Below are 25,233 nucleotides of genomic sequence, written 5' to 3'. Positions count from 1 at the left end.
ACGCCGCGTCCAGCAGCAGTCGTGTAACGGTGAGTCCGTTGCCCTCGCACCTTAAGCTGGTGGCAGCCACGCTGACTCGCGCCGCGAGAACATGTCGGCCATAAATTTCTTCGGCGCACCCGCATATTGAGTTCCGAAGACCACAGTAATGGCTGCTTCTGAGGTAGCATCGCCATAGCCATTGATGTCCTAATCGGACTGTCGGTCAGCAGTCACCGTAAATCAATACAGCTTTGGGATTACGGCCGCACGTGCCACTCCGTCAACGGAAGTTACACCAACTCCAAGTAAGGGATTACGGCGTATTACGACACGAGCTTGAATCTCGAAGAAGCGCTGAAGGTCATGGTCTCTGATCCAACCTAGATGTGCACAATTCGCAACCAAACAAGAAACGACTCACGGCTCCGGTTATTCAATTAGTTCAACGCAATGCCGCGTTAATGTTGCTGTTGTGCCTTAATTGAATAATTCGATTTAATGCCGAAGCTGGTTCCGCGGCGGATGCTCGCGAAGGTTCGCGCCGTCAAAATACATCTCCCTCGCGAAAGTGATTATAATTCAGCTTCCATAGGCAAACAACATCCGATGGGCGAAAAAGTGTTGAGCCGAATTAAATATTCATGCGGCATATGCAAAAATAAGCGGATGGCGGAGAATCTTCGGCGGTTGTCCCGCGCGTGACCGAGTACTCCCAGGGGGAATAACTAGACGGTGCGTGATTGAAAGGGGAAGCTGAGCGCGGTAATGTGAGCATCTAGGGAAGTTATGTTTGAGGAAGATGTTGTTTGAACCTTCTGGTGTACATTTTGATAGTTGGAGTACCTTCTTGCTACTTGGTATTCACAGGATAAACTAGTAACAAACTACTCTGAATTGTTGCTCTGATCGCAATTTGGTAAAATGTTCGATTACGGCTAGCCTTTCTGAAATTACTTCTGCAACCGTTCCCCCAACTCTAACCGTAGCCAATTTCTCTCCAAAAATAAAACATCCTATCAAACCGTACACTTCATTACCCCTCACTTAACATCTCATATATCACGCGCGAAGGTACCAAGCAACAGCAATGCATCTTCCCTTTCCCAACCTCCTCAGGTTACTGTCGTCGACTCCATACTCCACTTCACAGAGTACGCTACTTCAAGTAGCTCTATCCATTCAGAGCTAAAAGGTTATTAGCAATTTATCTCTGCTGCTGCCGCTGCTACCGACCGGCGTCAGTACGCTCCGCTCGCCGTAAAGAGGATCAAAATTAATGAAAATGAACACCTCATCCTGGCTGGCTGAAGTTGGCACAGGAAGTACCCTCCAACGCTGTACGTTCCATTCAATATTTGGCCCATCATCTTTCGTCTTCTCGCCTCCTTTCTGTTTTATTTTTCTCTAGTAATTTTCACTTAGGCCTTATGAGCGTTACTTGCTCCGTATGGAAGCTCGCCCTGATGAAGTGTCATTCTGCCATAAGAGATAATCGCGCATTGTCTTGCCCCATACACAAATCGAGTGTACGTACGTCAACGGCGGAGCGCTTCTCAGCTCGTATCGTACAATTTATTCAAGTCAAATGTGGAGTGCACTTCAAGTGGAAGCCAATTATCGATTCTCGAACTGCTCCAAGAATGATTTGATTGTGTCGTAAAGCGGGAGAGATTCGTTCCCTCGGCGTACACCCAAACGGAAGAGTTTTGTCATCTTATGTGGATACAAAATCCAAAAGATTGATGTTGATGAGATTTAGAGTCGGCTGAGTATTTGTTTTACAACTGCAACTTCAAGAGTTGTCGATTTCAATACCAGCTTACAAAAAACTCGACTACACCGATTCTGATTATTCTTCAAATCCAGTCTAAAGTTGTTGAACGCCAGTTTTCCATGGAAAATCCGATTTCCAAATCCGAAGATAAGATGACTCCATCTTAAACTCCTACAACAACTCTCATACAAAGTTGTTGAATGTTATCGAATCTAGCTCCAACAATACCTCTCGTACAAAGTTGTTGAAAATCATTCCTACTCCTACTCCAGCTGTTCAAAAATATCCGAATTGATCGACTCAGTTCTTTTACAAATGGCGATTCTGTCCAGGCTCATACTAAAATGATTTTATTTGTATGGAAATTGTCTACGATGGGAGGGAGGTTAGGGGGGGGGGGTCTGATTTTTCCAAAAAAGTGTTCACGTGGTTTGCGGATGGTCCCTTGTTCACAAAATACCGTATTTTTCGAAGGTACTCAAATTTTCATATAGGTATCATACGAAGCAAAATTTTGTATGCTTTTTCACTTTGTTAGAGTTTTTTTTGAAAATACTTAAATTTTTACAAATAACCGTAATTTTTCGAAAATACTCAAATTTTCTAAATATACAATATGAGTATCAACCGAAGCAAAATTTTTATGCTTTTTCACTTTATATAAGCTTTTTTTTCCCAAAGTACCGTATTTTTGAAAATACTCAAATTTTCAAAATATGCAAAATTGGTATCAAACGAAGCGTAATTTTGTATGCTTTTTCACTTTTTTTGATTTTTTTTTGTAAAATACTAAAATTTTCTCAAAATACCTTATATTTTTGCAAATACTTAATTTTTAAATTTGTATGAAGCATGACAAATTTCGCATCGTTTGACACCCATATTGCACATTTTGAAAATTGGAAAATACGGTGATTTGTGAAAATTTTAATATTTTCCAAAAAGATTTGAGCTTAAATTTTTAATGACGATATCTCAGCAATTAATGGTCCGATTTTCAATGTTAATACATGAAACAATCGTAAAATTTTCCGATCTTTTCGAAAAAAATATTTTGGAAATTATTAAATCAAGACTAACATTTTAAAAGGGCCGAACATTGAATATTACGCCCATTTAAATGCTAGCTTTGATTTAAAAAATTTCATAATATTTTTTGCGAAAAGATCGGAAAATATCACGAATGTTTCATGTATTAACATTGAAAATTGGACCATTAGTTGCTGAGATATCATCATTAGAAAATGGTTTTTTTGGGTGATATTAAGAAAACTTCAATTTTCGTGTTTCTTTTTCTTAAAGCGGCTCTATCTCAACAACCCGAGGTCCAATCTTCAATGTCTCTTAGACAATTTTATAGCAAATTTTCTGAACTTTTCAAAAAAAAATATTTTTAGGTATGGTCACTCTTGGTCACTATTTTTAAAAATTGAAAAATTGAAAATATTTCGCTAAAATCAAACTTTCGGTGGCTATATCTTGAAAACGGAGCCCTTTATCAAAAAATCTGTAGAGTACTTTTCGATTGCAAATTCAATTTTGCATTATAACATAATGTCAAACTTGTTTTTGCATGAAACTTCGATTTTTTCCAAAAATCACTATTTTTTCAAAAATTCATAACTCGGCGGCAGATTTTTTGACCATGTTTCTCTATGGCTTAAAAGTTGCGGATTTTTGTCCCCTAAAACATATCAAAAAATCTCGAAAATCAAAAAATACTTATTTTGGGAAATCGAGTTTTAGTGCTAAAAAAGTTGAGAAAAAAATGCAATTTTTTTCCGTGTATCTATTTTCTCTCAAAAGTTCTCAACAATACCTACAACATTGCCGAAGACACCAAATTGTTCAGAAAATTCACTCAAAAGTTACAGCTGTTTGAATATTTACATACCATTTTTGTATGGACAGCAGCCAAAATTGTATGGAGACTTGTATGGGTGAACCAAGGACGCAAAATAGCTTATTTGGTCATAGGGAAGGCTCCCACAAAGTTTGAGTCAAATCAAAAAATACAAAAAATAAAAATGGTCGAAATCGGCCGATTTAGTAGAGAGCTGCTCATACTGTAAAATTAGAGTATTTAAAAAAATAACGGTAATTTGTGAAAATTTTAGCATTTTTCAAAAAAAAGTCTAATGAATTGAAAAAGCATACAAAATTTCCATTCGTTTGATACACATTTTGAAAATTTTTGTGTTTTCGAAAAAATACGGTATTTTGTGATTTTTTTTGTATTTTCCAAAAAAAAAAACTAATAAAGTGAATAAAGCAAACCAAATTAACCTTTTTTGATACCCATATTGCATATTTTAAAAATTTGAGTATTTTCGAAAAAATACGGTATTTTGTTAAAAAAAATTAAACTTTGAAAAATATTTGCAACGGCCTAATAAAGTGAAAAATAATAAAAGAACAAACATAATTTTGTGAACAATTTTGAGTACATATTTATACTTTGAAACTTCCTACAATTTCAAAAAATATATTCTTAGTGAAAGCATTGAAAATTGACCATGATATGGTTGAATTATTGATTTTTAGAAAGATTTTATCGTTCAATATCGGGGATATAATTATCCGTGCGGACTCTAAAGATCTATCGAATCCGACATCCATCCCAAACAACAGTTCGCATATTCGTTTTTGAAGATCAACTGAATCCGACAACGGCTTTTCCGGATTTGTTGAATCAGACTCCATATACGGAGAAAAATTAGTTCCTAAAATCGTGAAAAAGCGTTCATGAAATTTGAAACCAGGAACAAAGTGTTCGAACTCCATGGTACGTTTTTGAAGCCGTACCATACAACTTGAACACTTTGTTTCGTGGTTTGGAATTTCATGAACGCTTGTTCACGATTTCAGGAACTGATTTTTCTCCGTGTAGTTGACAACGTAGAGATGAAGCAATCACTTCAGAATCTTAAGCCCTTCAGTATCTGAGATCTGCCAACATTGTCACCGGATTTGACATCCCTCGTTTGGATGTGTCCGGCACATTGTATCACACTCGAGCGAACTTTTATGGCTTTCCGTTGACATATTCTGCCAACGACAATCGGGCGCCGTAATGGCGCTGTAAAAACCACGATTCCCGATAATCCGAGCTGAGAGTTTTGAATTACCGCGCCACGTGATTAGTTGATCCAGCTTTTTCACGCGGGAATCATAACAGTTGCTTGATGATTGTACTCACCGCAGAGTTTGTCTTGACGGTAAAAACGGCTCAATACAAATCTCGATCATCACTTCTAATGACGGCCCATTACCGAGAATCTCGGACTAAAACGTGACCCAAGCTGTTATTGTTGTCTCGCGTCGCGTGTGAGAAACCGCAAGATTGGGATCGATTTGTAGCTGTCAGTGACAGCAGTGGCGTTGACAATGGCAAACGGGACTGAATGATGGCGCTTGGGGACGTCAAAGAATCCCACGTTGATCTGCATACTAGAAGTCTGTAACACTGGGTATAACATCATGGGATTTGTAGATCTGGATCAACTTTCGCATGTAATTATCCAACTTCAACAGCTGATTCCCATCTGTAAGCGCGCCTTTAACAAAGATGTCACCAATACCGTAGCATTCACCCACACCCCAAAGCTTCCAACACACCAATACCACAACAAAACCTTTCATTCAAGCGAATCCGCATCACACTAATCGATCAGAGTTTGAAAAATTTTTCTTTTTGGGAAAGGGGATGGAAATCTTTTCGCCCTTTCCGACTTGAGCCGACAAAAGGGTCGGTCAAGTTCAGGGAAATAATTTTCCCATTTTCGCGGTGTTCACCAATACCAAGAAAGCAACAGGGAAAAAAAATTTAGGGGACCTTTTCATACCGCACAGCGGCAAGTGTTTTCCTCGATGTTCAAGCTCAAGTGGAAAAAGTTGGTCCTTTTGCACTACGCCTAGCCATTGTTGGAGGGAAACTCTGTGCCGAATTGGGGTTGATTTCCGATGGCAATTTTCGGGAATGGCAACAGCAGCAGGAAGGTTGTATTTATGGACGTATGCTCTCCGGGATGTTAATTTTGCGGGGTGCCCTGGAAGGGAGAGCACACTGAGCAATAACAGTCAACATAAATAAGAGGCGCACACAGCGGCTGAACTGAGGGCCTAAATGAGAGTGCATGTGTGTTTAATGATGAAAATGTTGCCAAAGGGAGTGATGGTTGTGCAAATTGTTGGAGAAGTCCTGTCGGAGGGATTGGAATTGTTAAATTTTTTTAATACCAGGACTTCAAAGAGACTTTAAAAAAAAAATGTCTAGAATCCTTCATATAGATGGATCTGTTGTTAGGACGAAATTTGTCATACTCTTTTCGTAAGTAAATTGATCCTGAAAAGAGTCAGGTGACAACCCGGAATACCACGTATGTATTAGAACTAAATTGGATGTCAGTACAATCCCAACTAATTGGTATTACACTGAACACTTTATCTAACAACAGCAATCCCGCACAATGATTGCATACCGGCAACATCTGACAGCTTGCGTGTCCCACGTTGATGTACGGTTCCCGATGGCGTTGTACGCCAATTAATTAGGTTAAACGGTACTTCGTGCGCACGAGAATGGTGAAAAATTACCTTCCGCAATGTACAAGTGTAACGAGCATCGCGGACACCTTCTCCAGGTAATGAAGCATGTGGCTTGGCAATTGGAGTGTGTGTCTTCCGAGATTCACACCGAGCTATCACTGGAACTGGATTCGGTCAGGCGCAGCAACACTTAACATGAACGGGAAAAGGTTCACATAATTGTTGTAGCATGCACGTATTATATCTTAATTGTTGCCGGCGGAGCCCTTTTTTGGGATTCGAGTCGGGGTTGACGTGCGAACATGTGCTCGCGCGAGACATGATAATTGTGGGATTGTGCCCTTTTGTATCAAAATGTATTTTGTACTCGGCGGTGAAGATACGATCAACTACGATTCACGCTAACGTTCAGACTTGATGCACGAAAGATGAAGCAGATATCGGAGACTGATCTACAATTTCCTCTTTTTTAGACGATTCAATCGTGAGGGGTGCTGAGAGTTGTCCTACCAAGATATTGTACAGATTCCTGGAGTTGAGATTCAAAAGATTTTCATGAGGTTCATTATATTCAATAGAAGTATCTCGAGGAATACGGAGGTCTAATGAATTCTTAAGCATACATGGGTTCAAGAAATCTAAGAGATTCTTCAAATTCCAGAAATTTGAGAGTTTTATCAGATTCAATTCCTGTTCATGAGGTTCATTAAATTCATTATTCATTTGGTTTAGAGAGTCTAGGGGATTGGAGAGATTCGTGAATTTAAGAGATACAAAGATCGAACAGAATTCATTATTTTGAAAGCATCCTTGGATTCAGGAGATCTATAGAATCTGATATCCTTCAGATTTCATGAATTTTACAGTTGTTTTTATGAGAATCAGGCTTATTAGAAAATAAATATACAGCCATTCCACGTCATACAGGAAGTCTCCAAATCAAAAGTGCTCAGATTTGGCTCAAATTTGGAGTGGGGGTTCTTTGGCCCAAATAATTAGACCCGTATTTTTTTGTTTGGTGATTAGGGTGGTCCTATCCAAAATAGGGTGGTCCATAAAATTGCGTTTTTCGTCGATTTTCGCAAAAACCACATTTTACAAAAAATCATATCTCCGGAACGGCTGAACCAATTTTGAAGCGCCACAATTCAAAAGAAATGTTATTAGTTGGGTTTTACAGGAAAAATATGTGTAGGTTAAAAAAAACTAGCTGAATATTTGAAAAGTTTCGGGATCAAAGAGCCCATGTCTGAAAATATTTTTCCCTGATTCCTTGTAATATTTTACATAACATATAAAAAAAATTGCGAATATCCATTAACACGTTTCGGAGATATGAATATAAAAACTGGGTTTTTCGAAGCGCCGCGCGCAAAACGGGAAAACTACGAAAACGGGTAAAAATTACCTTTTTTCACTAAAACTGCGATAACTTGAAAATTTCAGCGATGACCTATGCATGTCTGGGTACCAAAAGTTGCGTCTTTCAATTACGAAACAGGTATAGGTCATTGCCAAAATTTTCAAGATATTGCAATTTTAGTGAAAAAAATTGGTTTTTACCCGTTTCCGTCATTTTCCCGTTTTTGCGCGCAGCGCGTCGAAAAACCCAGTATTTATGTTAAAAAATCATGTCTCCGAAACGTGTCAATGAATATTCGCAATTTTTTGATATGTTATGTAAAATATTACAAGGAATCAGGGAAAATTATTTTCAGACATGGGCTCTTTGTTCCGAGACCTTGAAATCGGCAAATGAAATTTTTATATGACCTTTTCAAATATTCAGCTAGTTTTTTTAACCTCAACATATTTTTCCTTAAAAGCCCAACTAATAACATTTCTTTTGAATTGTGGCGCTTCAAAATTGGTTCAGCCGTTCCGAAGATATGATTTTTTGTAAAATGTGGTTTTTGCGAAAATCGACGAAAAACGCAATTTTATGGACCACCCTATTTCGGATAGGACCACCCTAATCGCCAAACAAAAAAATACGGGTCTAATTATTTGGGCCAAAGAACCCCCACTCCAAATTTGAGCCAAATCGGAGCACTTTTGATTTGGAGACTTTCTGTTTGACGTGGAATGACTGTATATGAAGTATGTTAGAGATTTTTTTATACTGGAATTATCGGGAGATTCATCCATCTTGAACATTTAATATAACAAGAGCATCCATTATACTTGAGAGATTTTTCAGATTTTCGTAATTCGAAAGATATTCATAAAAAGAAATTCTTGAGATAATTGATTTGAGAAATTTCATAAATTCAAAAGATATTGAAAAGAGTTTATGGATTTAGTGAGGAGAAGAGAATAATTAGATGTCTAAGTTTGAAGAGATCATCGAGCTCGGAATTTAGATAGTATAATGATTTTGGGGATTCAATTGAATCGAAAGAATCCATAGATTCAAGAAATCTAAGAGATTCAAAAAAAATTTATTGAAGAGATGGAATATATTGGATATAAACAAAGTCCTGCTCTCTTCAATATAAGAGAAGTCTAGCAGATATCGGAACCTTACTTTCTAAAGAAATTCTGAAGAGTTCAATTGTCCGGATACTCCCCCATCTCAGAACCAATAATTGGACCATATCCAAGTACCCGAACGAAAAATTTCTTCAAATCTCTTTAGCGTTCGCATCCTGCCCTTCCGCAGTTCTCTGCACTTCAAAAAATCATATTCATGTCACCACCTACCACGGTTGGTTGGAAGCTATGGCGAGTACGTTCCATCAACGCCCCCGGACTTTGGTCCACCCTGGCGAGGGTGAGGTGATTTTTATCTGCTCCGACGCAATCAGAGTCCATTTTGGTCCTGCGGTAACGGTTTCGTGTCCCGGAACAATAACGGGCGAGGGCGAGGATAACGAACCGATAGTAAATTCGGTTCCATTTGGTTGGAAATAAATTGATTCAATTTATTCCGTTCGATCCCGGTTGGGGATGTGGTGCGGTATGTCGAACCGTATCGATTGGTGAACACTACACAGAAAAAAAAATGTAAATTTACCCGACACTGAAACCATGTTTTAAATGTAAACATGCTTAATGTAATTTTGAATTCTCATTTAAATCGTTGAATTCCATTTAAAGACCCTCCTTTTAAATTGAGATTCAATGTAACACATGAATCTAATGTAAATAGAACTTTTGTTTCTGGCAAAACATAAATTTGAAATTTTCAATGGCATGTAATTGTACTTCTGATGTAAAATTTTCTGAATGTAAACTTAAAAATCATTTTATTTCAACTGTTTTTCAAATGACAGCACAAGCAGCTACCAAAACAAACTGGTTCAGTGTTATTAAAGTTTGGAGCGCTGCGCAGTGAAGTGGAAGTGTTTTCGCAAGAAATGAAGGATTTTGCTTCGATGATAAATCAATCACAACAAGTTTTTAAGGTAAATGAGATTTGATAGAAACAGGTAACGAAAGATGTTGTCAAATCTTGTTGAGAAACTTATTCGCTTTGAATTTAGTGAGCGTTTCAAGTACGTTAAGAAAGTAGGATTTTGGAAAAACTTTATGCATGGTAGTATCAATTTACGTGAGCAGGATGCACTGTTTGTTACTTTGTTTTGCCTAATGTTTAGATTGACGACAAACGAAATAGGTTTGATTTTAAAATTTCATTTTCACAGACAATACAATAAGCAACTTCCGGAGCTGCTAGAGAATGCGTCGTACGAGATCTGCTCGGAAGACTTCCGGAATTGCTGGGTCTGCTAGCCGCGTTTCTTACTCACCGCGTTATGGCGTGATTTCGTCCAAGATTACAATGGCCTTCAAGTTCTTGTCGTTCCTTAGCAAGAGATCCCTGCAATTAGCCGTCGCCGGAAGATTGAGCTTCGTCATCTCAGTGTTGTCTATTGTCCAACGCGTCTCATTATTGGTTCGCGGTTGCCAGACGAAGTGGACCCATACTGCTTCTTGATGGCCAGAGTGTACTGCGTCGGATCAGGTGTGATGTTTTTGAAGGCGCATTGCAGGTTCAGGTGGGTGGCCAGGTGACACGATAGGAGTCTACAATTCTGGCAGGACATCCGCAGCAGGCCATAGTGCACCGGCAGCCAGTCAGCGAATCCTTGCTGTGGTGCGCAGAATCGAACGGTTCCGGTGGTCACGAGTGGATATCTCCCTCAAGGCGCGGAGATGTGGTTCTAGCCAAGGTCCTGATGATTTCGTGTGTTTCTAAAATATTGATTGGTAATTTTTTTGCATATCAACTCACCATAAACTTCTCCGTATTGGACACCTGACTGCTCTTCATCAGGTTAAAGTACTTCGTCAGCATGGTCGTGCCGTGAACGGGACACAACCTCAGCAAATGGTTCAAGATTGTATGCGGGAGAAAGTTCTGAGATAAAACGAGCGCCACGTTTCAACCGTCAGCTAGTACCGTCGCGATTGACAACTAAATCGAAATGAAAATAATGATTATTATAATTATGTTGAGATAAATTTTAAAGAATCTCTGTTAAGATAAAACTTACCAAAAATAGCCAACAGCAAAAACAATAATAGTATGTATTACGCAGCGACAACCCGACAACCACCGTCAAAATTTGAATTTAATTTGATGGAACAGGCAATGTGTGAAATCGAGACATTGATTCCAAAACAACACGGTTTATACATCAGATGAGTAAAAACGACACATGTTGAGCGTATTTTTTATCTTCAGTAAAAGCATTCGCCTTAGCTAGGACACCCACCTATTACACTCTAGGGACAAACTAGTAATTTAATTAGATTTTAATCCTTTCTCATTGTTTTATTTTATAACGAAATGGTTAGGATCCAGGAACGTGTAATGTTTTTGACTTTTCTCGTACAATATTTGTTTTGAATCGCTTTGTTTCGCCTTTCACCTGCAGTTTTGCAGTTTTTCCCGCTAGGGATCATTCATTCAACATTGGCTGTAAAAGGCTGTGAAGTTTGAATTTTGGCGAAACGGTACCGTTCCTGTACCCTTTTGTTCAAGGCCATCATCGACCGGTTCGACGTGAATATCAAGGTGAGATGCAATTGATTATGGAATGTATGGAATTGAATTGACTCTAGGATTGATTGCAGATCGTTATCGTCGATGGACCGAGTGATGCCGACAAATCCACTTTAGACCTGCGTAAGCTTTTCCAACATATGCCGCTGAACATGTCCGTTTAGTCGTAGGAAGCACCGAAACTTGGCCTCCACCTAGTTGCAGATGCTTATCTAGAGCTCCATCTTGTACATTTAACGTTGGACCATCTTTATTTGAAAGGCTGGGTGCGTTCTGGACCGCATGTTCATTTAGGCCATGTACAAGATCGCATACCTTCCGAAGAACATCCGCTCGGTGTAAAACGTCGGTGCCGGTTAAAGCGGAGCCAGTCGATGACATTATCTTCACGACAAACTAGGGCATGTCAACTATGGTCAATCGATGATTTTTCAGATTATTCCGTAAGTAGAAAAAATGTTGAATTTCGTCTGCGAAACGCTGTTAAATTAGATGCATTCACCGCAAGTTTAAAAGTTTAAAGCCCCGTTGAATTTTGAATTAGATGTAGATTTTTAACGCTTTAATGCACGTTTTTGTTTTGTTTTGAATTTGCATTGATTCAGTACAAAATCATGAGCATGCATTTTGAGAGACATTTGTGATTTGTGTACAAATCACAATGCTTTTGAAATTTACATCTAATTTTAGATTCGACGGGGCAAACAAAATTTACATCTTGGGTAAATTTACGTTGATTTCATCGGAAATTTACACGATTTCAAATCGTAAATTGTTCGGCAGGTTTACGTCGGATGACATTTAAATTTAAAATGAATTTAATGTAAATTCACATCATTAATGACGTGCACTTTTGGTACATCATTAATGATGTAAATTTACCGAATTATTTTTTTCTGTGTATGAGGGGAAATGATGACGATATGGTTTCTTGGAATTGACGAGTTATTCGACTGGAAGTTGATGACAATGGCATCATAATGAAGTTTAAATAGCTTTAACACTTAGTTTATAGTAACATCTGTTTCTGCTGTATCAAAATATCCAAGTGATTACTGCAAAGTAAGAGAAACATCGTACCATCTTATAAGCAACCCATCTGCCTTCAGCGCAACTTTTCCTCGTATCAATTCCAACCGGTTGTTACATGGAACAATTTCCAGCCGAACAATACTGGTAACAGTCTGAGAAGTGCATTTTTCACGTGCATTCCTCGCTGGCAGCGGAAGCGATCAACGACCGCTCGTCGTCTGGGCTGCATTCAAGTGCTTCACAACTAAATTTGTAAAAAAAAGTACAATTAAATGTCGAACCAGCTCTCTGCAAAATTACATACCCTCCTTCTTCGTACTTAAAATCATGTTTTGAACTGTGTTGCATGCAGGTAGGCGGTTTTTGGGCAGTTTGTTATCAACTTTCCGATTTGAAAAAAGTACCTTTTTGGTGGGAAAATGAGGTCAACCTACACTTGCCTCTGCTCGCCGACACCTGATATGGGTGCGGCACGTGTTGATTTTTCGTCTTGTTTTATATTTGAGGGTGATATCTGGGCGGTTGATGTTGCGTTAAGGGCCGATAGGGTGGACTCGAGATTTGGGATCGAAGAAAGTTACCTTGATGGGAGGATACTGTTGATTGGACTCTTATAAAGCTTTAAAACGAAAGATTATGAAGTCGGAAAACCAGAAAGATTCGAAAAAATATCAAGAAAATGTAGAGATTTAATTGATTAAAAACATTGGAGAAATCTATTTAATTGTAGATTGACGAAATTAAAAGGTTTCATGAGAAGCAAAAGATTCAAAGAATAGATCTATGAGATTTAAGAGATTTTGTTGAACGCAGTTGTTTTTTCCAATTAGTACAAATGCCTCAAATTGATAAGATGCATGGTATTTAAAAATTTAAAAAGAATCAAATAACAGATTGATTAGATTCAAAAACTCTGGAGATTCGCATGGTGTGAACATTTTAACAGGATAGATTTATTTGATTCTGAAGATTCGAAGAATTCTATCATTCGATCAATTTCTTAGAATATCTATTGAAATATATTGCAAGAGATTCAAGGGATTCCTGATATTTGGTAGACATTAATTTGATTCTTAAGAATATATAAATTCGATCGATTTTTTGGAATAGCTTGGTGACATTTTAAAGATTCAAGAGATTACTGATATTTTGGAGACATATTGATATGAAATTGATAAGATTCTGGAGATTAGAAGAATTCGTAAGATTTAATTAAAAAAAAAAAACATGGATGAGTTTCTAGGATCCAAGACATTTAATTGATTATATCGATTTCATCAAATAGCTTGGTGAAATTGTAGGGATTCGGGCAATTCAGGAGATTCAAGAACTTCAAGAGATTCAAGGGATTCCTGATATTTCTGAGATCTAAGAGATTGATAAGGAAATTGAAAGATTTCAGAAATTTAAAAGAATAAATTGATTAAATTTTGGAGAGAAGAATAAATCTATAGATTTAATAGAAACCATTGATGAGATTCTAAAGATCCAAGAGATTCGGTAGATTCAATCGATTAAATAGAATAGCTTGGTGACATTGTAGAGATCCAAGAGATTTGAGCGATGCAATAGTTTCAAGTGATTTCTGATATTTTGTAAAGATTTTCGATAAATAAGAGATAAAATTCATCAGAAAATGGTGACAGATTTTGTGTCAAAAAATGTGTAATATTACATCATAACATGAATTAATTTTCATCAGTTTCTGGTAAATATTCATCAGGTTCACATTTTTACACATTTTTTAGGTAATATCACTCAAAAAAGAGGTAATATTCAACCTACCAAATTTTCAATGTTCCAAACTTCAACTTTTTTTTTGCTGTGTAAGATGTTCAAGAGATTCCAGAGATTTGATAGAATAATAATTTGATAACATTTTGGGGATTTGAAGAATGCATAAGATTTCAGAATTAAATGAATAAATGTAGGGATTACACGCAAAAAACGTGGTTCTTAAATTCCTGAACACGATTCACAATTACGGGAATTGATTTTTTTTCTGTGTAGAAGAATTCGTAAGATTTAATAGAAAACATTGATGAGATGCTGGAGATCCAACAGGTTCGATGGATTCAATCAATTTCTTCGCATAGCTAAGTGATATTGTTGAGATCCAAGAGATTTGAGCGATTTAAAAGATTCAAGAGATTCAAACGATTTAAGGGATTCCGATGACACAAAGAATATATAGATGAGATCAGAGTGTTTTTTGATTCACATAGAGTATATTTATGAGATGTTAGAGATCCAAGCGATTCAAGCGAATCAAATAACATATCTATGTGATTAAACAGACCTTCAAGATCCAAGATTTTAGAATTTTTAAACAATATAATAAAATGGCTTAATGAGATCCTGTAGATTCGAGGAGTTCAAGAGATTGAAGAGAGAAGTGTGTTAAGATTCTAATGATTCTAATAATTCGATAAAATACATCATTTAATTTTTTTGAAAAAATGCTAGTGATTCGAGGGATTGCAGAGCTTCAAGGAATTACAGAGATTTGAGGTATTCGAAAGATTCAGAGATTTCGATAGATTCAAAACATTTTGTACCACCCTACCCATATCCCGCAGTGCAACTCGATGTGTTCTCTGCGTTAAAACACAAACTAGTTCAACTAGTCAACACTTGACTGCTGGTTGACTTGGTATATCCCTCCCCGCTCCCCTCGCTGCTCCGATTCACGTGGGCCATGCGTGTGCCCTCTGGGAGGAAAAAGGTGTTAGAAACATAATGTTGTTTTTTTCCCGAGCATCGAAAATTTGTACGTTTTGCGTTTTCCCGAGAAGTGTGTCGGAATGCGCCGACAGGTTGAACGAGCTCTCGAGGTGCAATTGCACAACATCAGACACATCTGGTGCAGCGTCGACTGGCGGTACACGTGTCCAACTGATAAGGAGAAATGGAGGTTAGTTATGGAATGTTGGAAAAATTAAGCGCAAGCGCTCGGAAAAGGGCGTTCATTAATTAATGAACGCCCGCTCTACCATGAGTTAATTGAGCTGAGACCGTGCCTTGTCGTGACCAAAACTATCAATTTTTCGATACGTGATTGAGTCGTCTTTCTGGTGAGGGAAAGGAATTGAGCCGTTGGCCCTTGTTGGGTTTTACTGGGGGTAATCAATTATCGTGCCAATAGGATGAGAAATTATCACGCAGGCTTGTCAGGCAATCTATAATGGTCTTTTGGGAGCCGGAAATAGCTTCAAAAGAGTGATGAATCGGTTCTTAAAGGAGATTCTCCCATTCAGGAAGAAACATATTTTCCGCCAACTGTTATTTACCTTATTTCCTTGTTTGAAAATGATACAAACAAATCAGCTTTGAAGACATCTGCAAAAAGCTACTGGAGGACATCAAAGGACCTTTCTTGCATCACTCCGTCAGGTGCTTGTTCAAACGCTTTTCCCCTTCTTGCTCGTAAAACGAGCGTTGAAAAGAATTCAAATATATTTTTTTCAATTCAGAAATAACTTGCTGAAAGCATCGTGACATTTCGTCCCCCGTGGGCAACTGCAGTCGTTCGTCATCCAATTAGAACTAATATCTGTCAGTGGGAGTGGGAGATGGGAGAGAAAGTTTGACGCTGCGGGGAAAAAAGTTTGAGTCATATTACCTTCTGGAATCCCTCAGGGGTTGCGAGGGATTGTGTTGGTGGAAAAAATAATCTTCTGTTGAAGGAAAAGGAGTGGTTTGAGTAGGATAACACAATAAGGATCCATTTCAAAATAGGGAGATTTATTAATATTCGGTTGAAGAATTTGACTTTTTTTTTAAATCGATTACTCATTCTTTGCTTTCTCTTTTCTTTACAGGTAAATTTTCTTCCACCAATAAAACGAGAAAATGTCTGGTATCTAAAGGTTTGTTTCTAATCTTGCTTATTTGTGTATTACGAAAAATTCACACCATTTGAAATTTTCCTCGAACCATGTAATTTTCCGTCATAAAATTAGTTTAACTTCAATTTTCTTTTCCATACCTCAAGCAATAACACTTTGAGTATCTATCACAGTTTCAAATCTTTGTCGAAAAAAAGGTCAAAGGTAGAAAGTTCAACTAAACGAGTCGATTTTCCCATTGCAAACACTCCCAGACTTTGAACGGTGGCGTGTAAAAGTCGTGACATCCATCGATAGATCAAAATTAAAGAACCGGTTCGGAACTTTAACGTATTGATCTTCAAGGCCTAGAAGGCATCGAACTTTGGTGGTGTTTTTCTTTTAACGTGTGATTATCGGTTGGGATCTCTCAAACAGAGGAGGAAGATGCTACCGTTTTATGGTGATTGGCGAAAGTGGTTGATTTATAGTTGCGTTGAACTTTCTGGACTTGGTTAACTTTTTCTATTTTGATTTATTTGTGTTATTTTTTAACAGCTTCAACGCTAATTTTTTAAATCATGCATGTGACATCAGCTACCATGAAGCCACTAATTTGAATCTAATTAGAAAACACACACACTCACCACAGCAAGATTCGCATCTGTGCGACTTTCCTCAACATAGCTACGATGTTGCAGTTGGGGGTCGTCGTTGCTTCCTCAACTCTCCTCTACCCCTCTACCCAGTTTTCCAATACCTCCCTTCACTCTCAGCTCGAGGTTTTTCCTTGAACGCTCTGGGCTCGTAGACCCTGATGACATCATATGGCACATACGAGACGAACCAGTAGTCTACCGAAACGCCCGTAAGCCTTAAATTATACCCCTCGGGCCCAAGGAAAGGGCGTGTGTTGTGTGCTCACTTCCTTTCGTTCGACTCTTTAAAAGGCGTTTCACACTACTGCCTAACTGACTTGTGGCAAACGCAGCACTGCCACCATGTGTCACTTATTTAACAGTCGTCCGAGGGGGGGTGGAAGGAAACGCGTTTCACACCGGTTGTTGTTTGTTGATGGCATAATATAATTGTCATCCTGTACTTGGCTTCTACATAGTCGCATTAATCGGTGTATTTGTTGAGTTGGTTTCACAACCAGGGCCGTGTACAAGGGGGGGGTTTTAGGGGTTTAACCCCCCCTGGCAAATTAAGTTAGTTACACCCCATGCGCCCCTCGGCCCGAAGGGCCGATTTTTTTTTAGCTATGTTGCTAAAATGCCAAAGAGATTTTTTTTTCAAATCGATATGAAAAATTTGACTGGAGGCGCCCCTATGACTAAAACATTTTTATGAAAATTATGATAATTTAACTGGAGGCGCCCCTAAGACTTATTTTTTTTCAATACGAATATGCAATATAAAAATTTGACTGGAGGCGCCTCTACGTCTTAAAAAAATCATGCAAATTCTCGAAATGAAATATTGAATGGAGGCGCACCTACGACTTAAAACAAATCATATTATTTTTTTTATAAAAATTGACTGGAGGCTCCCTTATGACTTGAAAAAACATGAAAATTCTTGATATAAAAAAATTGACTGGAGGCGCCCCTATGACTACCACATTTTTATGAAAATTTAACTAGACGCGCCCCTTAGACTTAATTATTTTCAATACGAATATGCAATATAAAAATTTGACTGGAGGCGCCCCTACGACTTAAAACAAATCATATTAATTTTTTTTATAAAAATTGACTGCAGGCTCCCTTATGACTTGAAAAAACATGAAAATTCTTGATATAAAAAAATTGACTGGAGGCGCCCCTATGACTACCACATTTTTATGAAAATTTAACTAGACGCGCCCCTTAGACTTAATTATTTTCAATACGAATATGCAATATAAAAATTTGACTGGAGGCGCCCCTACGTCTTAAAAAAATCATGCAAATTCTCGAAATGAAATATTGAATGGAGTCGCCCCTACGACTTAAAACAAATCATATTATTTTTTTTTATAAAAATTGACTGGAGGCGCCCTTATGACTTGAAAAAAAAAATGAAAATTCTCGATATAAAAAATTTGACTGGAGGCGTCCCTATGACTACCACATTTTTATGAAAGTTTAACTAGACGCGCCCCTTAGACTTAATTATTTTCAATACGAATATGCAATATAAAAATTTGACTGGAGGCGCCTCTACGTCTTAAAAAAATCATGCAAATTCTCGAAATGAAATATTGAATGGAGGTGCCCCTACGACTTTAAAAAAATCATATTAATTTTATTATAATTGACTGGAGGCGCCCTTATGACTTGAAAAAACCATGAAAATTCTCGATATAAAAAAATTGACTGGAGGCGCCCCTATGACTACCACATTTTTATGAAAATTTAACTGAACGCGCCCCTTAGACTTAATTTCTTTCAATACGAATATGCAATATAAAAATTTGACTGTAGGCGCCCCTACGACTGCAAAAAAAAATCATACAAATTTTGTTATGAAAATTTGACTGGAGGCGCCCTTATTACTTAAAAAAATCATGCAAATTCTCGATATGTAAAAAATTTTACTGAAGGCGCCCCTATGACTAAAACATTTTTTATGAAAATTATGAAAATTTAACTGGAGGCGACCCTAAGACTTATTTTTTTTCAATACGAATATGCAATATAAAAAATTGACTGGAAGCGCCCTTACGACTTAAAAAAATCATGCAAATTCTCGATATGAAAAATTAAATATAGGCGCCCATACGACTTAAAAAAATCATACAAATTTTGTTATGAAAATTTGACTGAAGGCACCCTTATGACTTAAAAAAATCTTGCAAATTATCGATATGAAAAATTTGACTGCAGGCGCCCCTATGACTAAAACCTTTTCATGAAAATTATGAAAATTTAATTGGAGGCGCCCCTAAGACTTAATTTTTTTCAATACGAATATGCAATATAAAAATTTGACTGGAGGCGCCTCTACGTCTTAAAAAAATCATGCAAATTCTCGAAATGAAATATTGAATGGAGGCGCCCCTACGACTTAAAAAAAATCATATTAGCTTTTTTATAAAAATTGACTGGAGGCGCCCTTATGACTTGAAAAAACATGAAAATTCTCGATATAAAAAATTTGACTGGAGGCGCCCCTATGACTACCACATTTTTATGAAAGTTTAACTGGACGCGTCCCTTAGACTTAATTATTTTCAATACGAATATGCAATATAAAAATTTGACTGGAGGCGCCTCTACGTCTTAAAAAAATCATGCAAATTCTCGAAATGAAATATTGAATGGAGGCGCCCCTACGACTTTAAAAAAAACATATTAATTTTATTATAATTGACTGGAGGCGCCCTTATGACTTGAAAAAACCATGAAAATTCTCGATATAAAAAAATTGACTGGAGGCGCCCCTATGACTACCACATTTTTATGAAAATTTAACTGAACGCGCCCCTTAGACTTAATTTCTTTCAATACGAATATGCAATATAAAAATTTGACTGTAGGCGCCCCTACGACTGTAAAAAAAATCATACAAATTTTGTTATGAAAATTTGACTGGAGGCGCCCTTATTACTTAAAAAAAATCATGCAAATTCTCGATATGTAAAAAATTTGACTGAAGGCGCCCCTATGACTAAAACATTTTTATGAAAATTATGAAAATTTAACTGGAGGCGACCCTAAGACTTATTTTTTTTCAATACGAATATGCAATATAAAAAATTGACTGGAAGCGCCCTTACGACTTAAAAAAATCATGCAAATTCTCGATTTGAAAAATTAAATATAGGCGCCCATACGACTTTAAAAAATCATACAAATTTTGTTATGAAAATTTGACTGGAGGCACCCTTATGACTTAAAAAAATCTTGCAAATTATCGATATGAAAAATTTGACTGCAGGCGCCCCTATGACTAAAACCTTTTCATGAAAATTATGAAAATTTAATTGGAGGCGCCCCTAAGACTTAATTTTTTTCAGTACGAATATGCCATATAAAAATTTGACTTTGCGCCCCTACGACTTAAAAAAACATACAAATTTTATAATGAAAATTTGACTAGAGGCGCTCTTATGACTTAAAAAATCATACCAATTCTTATATTGAAAATTTGACCTATGACTATGAATGAAACATTTTTATGAAAATTCTCAATATGAAAATTTAACTGGAGGCGCCCCTACGACCTAATTTTTTTAAACATATTCTCAACATTAAAGATTTGACTGGAGGCGCCCCTTAGAATTAAAAAAATCATGCGAATTCTTGATATGAAAAATTGACTGAAAGCGCCCCTATGAATTATTTTTTTTAAATACAAATTCCCAATTTTAAAAATATGACTGAAGACGCCCCTACGACTTAAAAGGCATAAGCTCGATATGGCAACTTGGATTGAGGCGCCCTTATGACTTAAAAAAATCATACAAATTCTTATTATGAAAATTTATTTGGTGCCGCCCCTACGACTTAATTTTTTTAAACAAATTCTCAATATTGAAAATTTGACAGGAGGCGACTTAAAAAATCATGAAAATTTTCGCTATGAAAAATTTAATGAATGCGTCCCTACGACTTTGAAAAAATCATACAATTTCTTATTATGAAAAAATGACTGGAGGCGCCCTATGACTTAAACATTTTTATGAAAATTCTCGATATGAAAATTGAATTGAAGCCCCTACGACCTAACATAATCATGCAAATTCTCGAAATGAAAAATTGATTGGAAGCTCCACTACAACTTTAAAAAAATCATACAAATTTTATTATGAAAATTGGACTGGAGGCGCCCTTATGACTTGAAAAAATCATGCAAATTCGCGATATGAAAAATTTGACTTAAAACATTTTTATGAAAAATTTGACTTAAACATTTTTATGAAAATCATGAAAATTTAACTGGAGGCCTACGACTTATTTTTTTTTAAATAAAAGTTCACAATATAGAAACTTGACTGGAGGTCCCTTTTAACTTAAAAATATCATGCAAATTCTCCATATGAAATATTGAATGGAGGCGCCCCTACGACATTAAAAAAATATATTAATTATATTTTAAAAAATGACTGGAGGCGCCCTTATGACTTGAAAAAAACATGAAAATTCTCGATATTAAAATTTGGTTGTAGGCGCCTCTATGACAAAAACATTTTTATGAAAATTCTTGATATGAAAATTGAATTGGAGGCGCCCCTACGACTTAAAAAAATCATGCAAATTCACGATATAAAAAATTGAATGGAGGCTCCCCTACGACTTCAAAAAAAATTCATACATTCTCGATATGAAAAATTTTACTGGAGACGCCCCTATGACTAAAATTTTTTTATGAAAATTATGAAAATTTTACTGGAGGCGCCCCTACGATTTAATTTTTTCTAATTCAAATTCTCAATATAAAATTTTGACTGGAGACGCCCTAACGACTTAAAAAAATCAGGCCAACTTTCGATATGAAAAAATGAATGGAGGCTCTCTTTTGACTCAAAAAAAATCATACAAATTCTTTTTATGAAAATGTGACCTATGATAACTATGAATGAAACATTTTTATGAAAATTCTCAATACGAAAATTTAACTGGAGGCGCCACTACGACCTAATTTTTTTTAAACATATTCTCAACATTAAAAATTTGACTGGAGGCGCCCCTACGACTTAAAAATATCATGCAAATTTTGGATATGAAAAATTGACTGGAAGCACCATGAATTATTTTTTTTAAATATGTATTTAAAAAAAATAATGTTAATGTAAAAAATATGACTGAAGACGCCTCTACGACTTTAAAGGCATATTCTCGATATGGCAACTTGGACTGAGGCGCCCTTATGACTTAAAAAAAATCATACAAATTCTTATTATGAAAATTCAACTTGTGACTTAAATTTTTTAGAACAAATCTTCAATACCAAAAATTTGACAGAAGGCGCCCCTACGACTTCATCATGAATCATGATGATTTTCGCTATGAAAAATTTAATGGATGCGTGACTACGACTTTAAAAAAATCATACAATTTCTTATTATGAAAATTGACTGGAGGCGCCCCTATGACTAAAACTTTTTTATGAAAATTATGAAAATTTAATTGGAGGCGCCACTACGACTTTTAAAAAATCATACAAATTTTTTATGAAAATTTGACTGGAGGCGCCCTTATGACTAAAAAAAATCATGCAAATTCTCGATATGAACATTTTGATTTGAGGCGCCCCTACGACTTAAAAAAATCATGCAAATTCTCGATATGGAAAATGGAATGGGAGCGCCCCTATGACGTAAACATTTTTATGTAAATTCTCAATATGTAAGTTTTACTGGAGGCGCCCTTATGAGTGGGGAAAAAAATTGGTAAAAATATTGAAAAAAACGTTGAATAATCAGTGCCCAAATCAGCTTAAAAATGATAAAAATATTTTAAACATAAGATTTTACTGGAACCGCTATTATGACAAAATTAAAACATTCAACAAAAAAAAGTTTGACTATCGACGCCCCTCTAGCAACATAAAGACTGTTTAATAAGAGCAAAACAAAGTTTGGCGTACGGTAACATAAAAAAATAAAAATTTTGAATAGTCTTTATAGCTTAAGGAGCGCCGATAGTCAAATAATTTTATCAACAAAACGCCGCTGGTAAAATCCTATTTTTAAAATATTTATCTTTGATCTTTTTTTATGTTGCTCAACTTTTTTCATTTTTTTTATTTTGTCATGAGGCCACCTCTAGTGAAATTTTATTTTCAAAAAGGTAGTCAAATTGTTTTATTTAAAAAAATTATTTCATCACAAGGCGCAACTTTTTATCATTTTTATGTTGCTTAAGCTAACTTTTTTTTGATTATTTTTTTTACGTGTTGTGAAACTTTCTTTGAAATCTAATTTTCAAAATATTTTCATCATTTCTATGGTGCTATTCAGGCGTTGATAGTATTTTTTTAATATGTTAATTATTTTATCATTTTTTAAATTTTGTTTATGAGAGAGGTGCCTTTTCGGAACATTTTCTGGGGTAAATCGAAATATATCTTTGTTTCCTGTAGCAACTTTGTTACTTTTTATCGATTTTCTAGGACGTTTCTTCAGAAAAGTCAAGGAATCGATAGAAATATATTAAAAATTATCTTTTTTAATTTTTTATACTCAAAAAATCTGTTACAAATGTTTGACCCAAAAATGAAGTTTCTTATCTAATTTTTCAGATTTTCAGACAATTCCGTCCAAAGATACAAAATTTCATACGTTTACATACCCATTCCAGCCCTCAAAATTGTATGGAGACTTGCATGAAAAAACAAATGATGCAAAATTGCTTCTTTTGACATAGGGAATGCAAAGAAAAGTCGATTGAAAACCAGTAGTTTCCGAGTTATGATCAGTTGAACACTTTCAGTTTATCCAGCTACAACCCAACCCCACCTCTAGGCGGGGTTCGATCTAATAATTAGCCAAAAATCTTTTTTTTACCAATTTTCGACCTTTAAAAAGCATTGGAAAGGTGAACTCTTAAAATTTGTTTTTTTAGGGTTGAACGTGTGACTTGTTTCATTTGACTTTACCAATGTAAATTTTTCTTGGCTGTGTTTTTCACTAAGATTTTCTGTACTTTTTTTTCTATTGTTTCAGACTATACCTCTAAGCATTTTTTAACAATTTAAATGATAATGGTTTGTTCTAGAGTAAAAAAATTAAAAACATACAAAAAAAATAATGAAAAATTTGCTGTAAAAACATGACAAATTAGGTGCTAGAATAGGCCAAATACTACCAAAAACAAATATCAACTAAACAAGATAAATGCAAATATTAAAACTATAAATGAAACAAAAACAACAAAAAACAAGAGACGTAAACTTTTTCGTAGAACAAAAGTTGCTCAAAATGTCAAGGGAAAAATTTAAAAAAAATCGAAAAAAAATTGGGCAGCAAAGGGTTAACTCTTAGAAAAAATCAAGTTCATCGATTTGATTTTTTTGAGATTGTGTATCTCAGAAACAAATTGCTCGATTTGAAAGTTTCAGAGAGAAAATTGTACAAAATTTTCTTGAAAAGAAACCAAAATAAATTGAAAATGCAGTCCTAAAATTAGCTTTAACCTGAAAACGGTACATTTTGTTAACAAAATTGCTTCAACAATTTTTGTCCACTTTTACGTTTTTTTTCTTCAAAAAAATCATATCTCCTAAACCAGATGAATAATATGACCGGCCCCAGAATTGTATGGACATTTGTATAGAAAAACGAATTATGCAATTGTGCTTTTTTTGACATATGGAATGCATGGTGCATGGCAAAGTTTCATCCAAATCAAAAAAATGAAAAGCTAAAAATCGTGAAAAAAATTTGCGAAATCGTTAAGAACTACTCTTAATATTTAAAAAAAAACTTATGAAAACTTGTTTTGAGCAATTACCGCTACACTTCTTCACTAAAACCCCGTTTTACGCTCCACAAGTGAACGGCCTCTTCCGATTTACGCCAAAACTCTCATTTGCGCAAAAATCTCAAATTCGCTCAAACTCCGAATTAACGCCCCCCCTTCATGGTGCTATTCAACACGATTTGCAGCACCAATTCAAAAAGTGTAGTCTCCTGTTGCACCAATGTAAAATATATAAAAACGAAGTTGACTTTATATCTGTCGGCCGGTACTAGACCAACCACTGTCTTCTTTTTAACTACAAGGACATCGCCGCCCTGTTTGAGTAAGGCACAGAGCGACGGCGCTGGATACCCATATTTACACTTAGAATTTTAGAGCGTCCGCCTCGGGATTCGAACCGGCAAAATATATGTAAAATATACCAAAGTATTATTTATTGAGTTTAAAGATTGACTGTTAGCGCCCTTTCGCAATCTAAACAAGCACCCCATGCGCCCCTTTCGAGAAAACCCTCCCCTTTCGAAAATCCTGTGCACGGCCCTGTTCACAACCAATTTGATCCGTGGTTCAAGCTTGAGAACCCCTGCGCTCATCCCCAGATCCAGAGCAGTAATTTAATTCAAGTTACACACCTCTCCGAACTCTGAC

The 25,233-nt window shown here is 36.1% G+C and overlaps 1 protein-coding gene and 1 long non-coding RNA gene across 5 annotated transcripts in view; one reads left to right on the top strand and one right to left on the bottom strand.

Annotated features, from left to right (window-relative positions):
• LOC120419191 (leucine-rich repeat and calponin homology domain-containing protein) overlaps positions 1-25,233 on the top strand; it is a 126,598-nt gene that overhangs the window by 59,083 nt on the left and 42,282 nt on the right. The window lies entirely within an intron of this gene.
• On the bottom strand, positions 9,824-10,861 carry LOC120419193 (uncharacterized). The gene is made up of 3 exons (XR_005605670.2): positions 10,804-10,861; positions 10,542-10,724; positions 9,824-10,482 (listed from the first exon to the last, which is right to left on the bottom strand). It is a non-coding gene; the product is annotated as an uncharacterized LOC120419193 (long non-coding RNA).

Source organism: Culex pipiens, chromosome 2 (assembly GCF_016801865.2).
Source record: "Culex pipiens pallens isolate TS chromosome 2, TS_CPP_V2, whole genome shotgun sequence".
Classification (NCBI taxonomy): domain Eukaryota; kingdom Metazoa; phylum Arthropoda; class Insecta; order Diptera; family Culicidae; genus Culex; species Culex pipiens.
The sequence above is the reverse complement of the archived record's forward strand: the minus strand, read 5'-3'. Positions and strand labels throughout refer to the sequence as shown.